The sequence below is a fragment of the Anopheles aquasalis genome, chromosome 3, assembly GCF_943734665.1.
Source record: "Anopheles aquasalis chromosome 3, idAnoAquaMG_Q_19, whole genome shotgun sequence".
Classification (NCBI taxonomy): domain Eukaryota; kingdom Metazoa; phylum Arthropoda; class Insecta; order Diptera; family Culicidae; genus Anopheles; species Anopheles aquasalis.
This window is the reverse complement of record NC_064878.1, coordinates 66376049-66383548: the sequence shown is the minus strand read 5'-3', so window position 1 is coordinate 66383548 and position 7500 is coordinate 66376049. Positions and strand designations below refer to the sequence as shown.

Genomic DNA, 7500 nt, shown 5'->3' with positions numbered 1-7500 from the left:
TCACCGTCCTCCCCCCCCCTCCCTTCTGAGTGCTGCTGATTGAAGCGCCAAGCGCAACCGACCGAGGATGCCTAGGAGGCTCAATGTAATGAAAGAGTAAATTGATTCGCGCCCGCCAACGATAACCTGCTCTCCACGTTCTCGCATTCGCTTATTACCGCCGTGGGTCGATCCGGGTTCGGTGTCACGTTTTTCCTGTCCACCCCGTGTGTTGAGGACAAGGTTCCGAGACGAAAATAGAACGAACACTTCTCAAGTGTGAGGAGGCCGCATGATTGGTTTGATTTGTTTTCTATAAATCACTCGCATTATTTTGTGTTCCAGAAACTTATCCACTCGGAGCGGAAAGACAGTCGCCTCGGTCGGTTTCGGTTGAAACCGTTCCGTTGAACTCCCCGCATCGTAGTAGGCATCCACTCAATCGTTTGAATAAACATTCCTGCTTTGCAATGATCGCGTTGTTGATGCCGACCGAGGGTGACCATTTTTAATTAAATTCCCCAGCACTCACATACACGGGGCACACATTCTTCAGCTTCTTCGCCGGAGATGTGTAATTATTTTTCTTTCTTTTATTTCTTCTGTCGCACCCACACCGAGAGGGAGACTTCTTGAGCTGGTTCGGCGTTGTAATAGACCCATTCTGAGGCGGCTTGAACGAGATAAGTACAAGCATCGTCGCCATGATCGTTTCATTTGATGCGCGTCAGGAAATGAAAACTCATCTCAATTCTCCTGCTCTGGGGAGGGCGGAGGGGGGCGGGGGAGAGATTCCCCATCTTTATCTCTGCACCGTCCTCGGCTCTGATTTAAGCGTGCTCCACACCTTATCAGCTCCTTGGATCGCCGCCACTCGCCGTCGGTGAATGGGTCGGCGGTGGCGGCATTCAGATTCCGAAAATGAGATTCCTCACTTCCCGGTTCACGTGGGTGTTTTGCCGGGAACCGGTTATACCAGTGATGGCACGAGACGAGGGCGGATTCCTCACCGATGACCGATGCTATCAAGCGCTCGGTCGAACACAGACACACATCGTCATCATCATTGGATTAACAATACGGAAGAGGATGTCGTCGTATCTTGGGGGTGGGCCACCCGGGTGAAGAAAAGCGAACCACGTGAGTTGCACTTGAGCCTACGCATTGAAACGTGCCCCGTCGGTAGCGGTACGGATTGTCGGTCCTCTGGTCTATCTTCTGTACCGTCGAGAAGCGAATTGGGAAAATGTCTCTTCACAAACGAGTGTCAGCCTGATTGGATTGATACAAGTGAGGTCACTAAGCTGCTCAGAGTGAGTCCCGGAGATTTGTTTAAAATATGAATTCTCAATAATGCCATTAGGGAGATGCCACTGGCACACCTGAATAGTGGCACAGTTGCTCGTTGAAAAATGGATTCCAAAGTGCATCTTCCACCCACTGCGAACCCGCTGACATTTGTATGAATTTATGGTCATGCCACCGGTGGGGTGGCCTCTAGTTAGCTACGTTCAATTAAAATCCTCCCTCTCAATCCTCTCCCAATCCTCTGTCCCATCCGGGGACCGTACACGTTGGCAAAAATAGATTAATTATAATCTTCCTCCGACAGCCGCCACCCCATCGTCCCACCTCCCTAGACACATTACGGAACGGGCAGCAAAAAAGAAAAAAACGGAATATGGCCGACCGGACGGGGGGAGTGTTAAAAAATCCATCAATTTTTATCATCCAACACGTAGGATAAATGGATTTTCCCTCGCATGACCTCGCTTCGCATCGTGGGCTGCCCCCGGATCGCCTGCGAACGATAGAGCGAAAGTGGTGCTATCACCTGCGCTAAACGATGTCATAAAATGAATTATTATATGCTATTACCAATAAAAAGGGGAAGAGAAATCATTTTAAAATGAGCCACCGTTACTCATCCCGACCGACTATCATGTCACTCTGATTGTGAATAGGGAGCAGGTTCAATTGGGAACTACAAAACTAGTTTCCGAATAGGTGACTGACAATTGAACAACTCGAACATACCGTTGAAAAACGACGTGGAAATCACGACATTCTAAGTGTTACGGCATGTTCCTTCAAGCGATCAATTCAATAGCTCATAACCATCGCCAGCATATCTCGTTATGTATCTCTAGACTTAGTAGTAGTAGCACCAGGACTATGTGTCTGCTGCCACTTGTGCCTGCTGCTGCTGGTCTGGCATGGTGCCAGCACATAAACCTTAACCAGGACAACGAAAGCCCAACTTTCAAGAGTATCGATTCGTGTGGCTGGCAAAGGAATCTACTGGCAGCCACCGTACCCGGGCACCACCGAATATTAGACACATTTTCGTTGAAAATTGGTCTACAATGTACTGTGCCTTCCTTGCGGCGGCATAGTTATCTCGGGATCGTTACTCGCCCTAAAACCACCATAAGCTTCACCAGACGACCACCACCACTACGGCTACGGGCTTCTTCGTATCGTCTTGAGTTCCAGGAAAGGAGGACAGGAGAACGGGCAATGCAAACACAACAGTCTAGCGCACAACCGGTCCATCCTGCCGTTAACCACTACCACTGGCAACCAACCAACCACCGTCGCGTATGTTCACGGTGTGTTTCACGGTGGCTTGGCATAATTACTGTTGCCGCTGCCGAATGCTGCTGGCATCGGCAGCATTTTAGTATCCCGAACCAACCGACTCACCGCGTCCCCACTCTCTCCTCGAGGCGTTGGTAATTAATTCCAAATATGATTTCCGCGGCGTGCGAAGGGCCCCACGGACCACGGAGTGAAGATGGCCGTCACGGTTGTGCCAGGTTGCCACCACCACAAGACACCCGCATGTCGCCTCTCGCCTCGCCTCTCGTCCACCATCGCAAGGACAATCGAGCGAGGTTTGATGAAGATGGTCTGATCGACATTGGATTAACATCCGTGTCCTTGGTGTCCTTGGTGTCCTTGGTGCCGTTGTGTATTGCTTCATAGTCGTTAATTTTAGATAAGTGAAGCGCGACAGGCGGTGCAGAAACGATGATTAACATTGTCGATGGTGTTGATACGCATTCTAGTGAGTGTTTTGTTGCATTGAATTGATTGGCACTAGAGTATGATGATGCCTCCGTTTCGAATGAGCAATTCAACCATTTTCCCTCATTTTCCAGGAAAACTGTTTAATGTTGGCTTGAGTAGTTTTAAAGCGAACTGATCATTTTTATGTAGTTTACCCATTTATGACCAACTGAAGAGGATGGAAACGTGAGCTGGAGTCGTGGGTGTGACAAACCAAAAGCCTCACGTACACATACCGCATCTGCTTCCGCTCCGCTCGCAACCATCGTTCCCCCGTTGTATGTGGTTGTGGTTGCACAGGAAGCACCGAGCCAGGCAGCCAGGCAGCCAGTCAGTGAGTCATAAATCAGCCCAGTAAGCTTCGGTTCGTGCCTTGCTCCATGATGCATCAGTCGTGGAAGCGAGTACCGTCTTCATCATCCGGATCATTGGGTCGATGATGGAGACACCCGGTACCTGTACTTTGGGCCGGCACCACCAAGGACTCGGACGGCGATGTATACCGCAGGAGCATGGAGCACCGCGGAAAGGGATAAAAGCAGCAGAACGCGACGACCGTAACACGAAACACGGCGGAGCAATAAATGGCAAGCAGAAGATTCTAACTTAAATTTCATTACCGCGAGCGCTCGTTGACAGCATCTGCCTTGAAAGAGCCGGTACGTGGTCACGTGACCACAGCGGTCGGTGCCACAGTGCCATTTGAAGCGCTCGATGACTTTCCGTTGAAAATTCAATCTGCTTTGCGTTTTTTAAGCACTATCAACAGACAATAGGAATGAAGAAAGAAAAAGCATTCCTTCTTGCTGCTCCTTCCAAGTGCATTCTAGATATCGATGATTTATTGTGCATCCCAGGAAATGGAATTTGTATTTCTGTTCAGCTTCCTCCGCTGAAATTGAATTTCTATTTCCATATTTGTGCCTTATCAATGCGTGCGATACTTTTCAAATGGCATGACTGCGGCATAAAGACAAACCATTCCAGGTGTTTTCTTCTCCAGGCTCGAGATGAGTGCGCTCGTGCGCTCCGATAATATTCCCCAATCGAATCAGCGGCGCAATGTGCCGTCCGGAGGCAACTCGGCCTACAATGAGAACTGCAGAACTTAATGTCTTCAATGTTCCCGTACAGAACGGTGCGATGCACGTACGGGACGATTTTATTATCGGAACAAGATTGCTACGTGACTCCGGCAGCGGGTCGTTTATTTATGGCGCTACTACTAGGCGTACCCAGACGTTCCGCGAGTGCTTCCAGGTATGCTTGTTTTACTAATAGAAATGTGAAGAATGAAATGATTATTTGACTTCAGTCCCGTGCAAACAAATCCTTCCAGGTGTGTAAGAAATACTTTTTACTGTTTTTCGCTGTAATCTTGATTGAATTGTGACTTTTCATAATTGTCACGAATGTATCAACATTTCAAAAACTGCTCGCCTAAATCGGGCCCATTTGCAATTGCACGTCTCTTATCATTGGCGATGCAGTTGAAAGTCGATTCCGTAGGCTCAAGCCCGTGAAGCTCGTATCATCATTATCGATATCATTGAGTAGAGTCGATGCGGCAACTGACAGAGCGAAAGCGTCGCACGTCTTAGCTTTGCCCGCCTGACGTAAGATGGACCGCAACGCAGTCACAAAGTGACGCGCAAAAAATGATGACGCACCTCGGGGCCATTCGCGGCATTCCTTATCCATCTTACGCATTCCTCGCACCACCTCGCCGCGCTGATAATGCCCGGTAGGGGACAGTGGGTTTTGCGGTTAATTGTCGAGAGTCCAAAAGTGAATTGCACCCAAGTATGGTTTGGGGTGTCGTTGGCGCGTCATTTGCTATCCATTATTTGATTCCAGTGCGACGTCACGTCTGCAATGCGTTGCCTAGCTACTCTCTATTGTTTTGCGGAAGTTCCCAAATCAGTTCACGGAAGCATATTCGCTGTAGACTTTTGCATGCGTTGCTTTAACTCATGGAATTTACGGTGAATCCGTGGTGAAGAAATTATGAAGAGAGTCTTGTGGAAAATATAATGCCATTAAATCTACCAACTACAACACTATGTACCAGAACTGGAAGAACTACTGTGGAAGAGACCAGTAATGATAGAAATTTACCACCCGATGAAGTATGTTTATTATCGTGAACATTGAACGAAACATCGCATCCTCGCTCCCCCTCCAGAGGCCCTTCATACATTGTAATGCCCATCGGTGGTGGTGGTCACAGATGAAATGGGAACGAGCTTCGAGGCGTCCAACACAAAATACGATGTCCAGTGGTGGTGCGACCGCTGGCTACGTATTGCAACGAATTCCTGGAACAAGCACTGAAGCAGTGTCCGGTCCGGTTTAGGCGACATCCTTCTTAGCACACACACGGACGGTCTCTGGCGCTGGCTCTGGCCATCCTTGTGCTGGGCGTAAAAGTTTATTGATTTATCTTATCGGATCTTCGGCACACGGGAGAAGACGAGGCTCGGTAGCGTGCTCGTCGCCGTCGTCGTCGTACCGTGACACATTTTCTCACTCGCAGCTGCTGCTGGGCAATGTTTACTAGGATGCTTGACGGTACATGATTCCGAGCGAATGATACAGCACCAAGCAGAAGCAGCAGCCCTGCGTTGGGTGGGGTGAAGGTGATGGAGATCCTTCCCGTACATAACACAAGACTTTCTCGCTTTCGCTCAGTAGGCTGCGGTGCGCCAGGCCGTCGACTGCTTCAATCTATCTCTAGATTGCCGTCTGCTTTCGAGTGTACCACCAGTGTACACAGGATACCAAGGGGGGGACCGCTAGGAACGCTACTTATAACCTATAATAGAATTATTTATGTACACTACCACGAGCGAGCGGGCGGACGGGATGATGCGGCGTCCTGGCGTACCGGTGGCCTTCGATTTCTCGGAGAGCTCGGAGTGCCGGAGGCTAAGATGAGAGAGAGAGGCATCTTTAGAAGAAATTGCACCAGAATGGGGGGGGGGGGGGGGGGCTTGTGGTTACAATAATACATTCTTCACTCGACGCACGCCTATTGTGAACGATCGTATTGTTCTGCTGGCACTTCCCAGGCATTGAGTCACAAATTCCTCGAATCCTGTTCGACCCTGCGTACTGACTTGCTGACTCGATCCGCTATGTTGGCCGCTCGGCGGTGCAGTGCTTGTGCTTTCCAAGACCCGTTCTCGCCGTTCCGTCTGTCTCCCGTTCGCTGTGTCTAATCCGGGACCGGGACTTTCCCACAAAACACGTTAAATGAGGGGTTACCTGTGACGGGACGCACCGTCAGGCTTCCCGGGGCCAATTTACCAAATCATATCTCACGGTTTGGCAGCGTTATATCGGTGTGTTGCGAGTATTTTTGTTACATGATACCATCGTTGAGCAACATGTTTGGTTTAAGGCCCCTTAAGCGTCTTAGTTGTTTCGTTGTCTGTTCATGGAACACAGGCCAGCACTAGCAGTAGCAAGTGCTCACTATTGTTCTATTTCGAGCACAATCCTATGATACGCTTAGCTGTGTGGAATTGTTTTTAGCGAGGAATTTTATTACTTTTTCACTTCGATGATTAAACCACAAAACATTCTTTTCGGTAAAGATTTCTTGACATGGTTCGTTGGAGTTGATTTAGGTAGAATTTAATGGTGCCGTAGATTCCTTCCCGCCATCAGGCACACCGTCAGTCACGGTTACCAAAGGCACCTTCTGAAACCACAGAAATGTAATTAGCTACGAGGATGCTCGGTAGAATGTAAGATGTGATTACCTTTTTTCCCTATCTTCATTCTCGAATCAGTAGAAAGTCCCACTTTCTCAAACTTTCAAAGCCTCAGTACACTGCACATGCCGGAGGAACTCTTAGCGAATTAACAGCAGAAAGTTTGTGGCGACCATGGGGATCCGGTTCATCGCGGCACTTGCACAGGTCGGTTGCTATGCGCTACACGAGACAAAACTCGCTAGAGCAACCCTTGAACAGGAACTTGCCCCGCCATTGCGCTGGGCTGGGAAAGAAGCTTCAAAATTTCCAATTCTCCTTTCCACCAGGAGTCGAGTGCGTAGCAAAGTTTTCCCTCGAGTCAATTGTTCGACAGACGTACGTGTGTTGGTGTATGTGTGAGTGGTTTCAATCACAAGATGAAGCTTCCTCGTTGTGCTGCCGGTGAGTGCCAATTAGGGTGAAGCGCCAATCCATACCTTTACCGGCTGCTTGGCAGCCAAACTTCAAAACTGAACGAATAGCGAACGAAGCTCCGGAGTTCTGCAATCAATCTTGTTTTCGCTCGCAGCAACACAACGCACCTCGTTGCGAAAACCATCGTGAAGTGAGCGAGTTAACCACCGTTTGGCATATGTTTCCTTCCGTAGTACCCCCCCTGGCACTTTCCATAGGAGCGGCCAATGTGTCAGCGGCAGAACTTTTCTCTCTCCCTCTCTGGCCAAAAACC

General features: G+C 49.2%; 1 protein-coding gene across 9 annotated transcripts in view; it reads left to right on the top strand.

Annotated features, from left to right (window-relative positions):
• Nucleotides 1-7500, top strand: part of LOC126578852 (uncharacterized) — an 83951-nt gene that overhangs the window by 18699 nt on the left and 57752 nt on the right. The window lies entirely within an intron of this gene.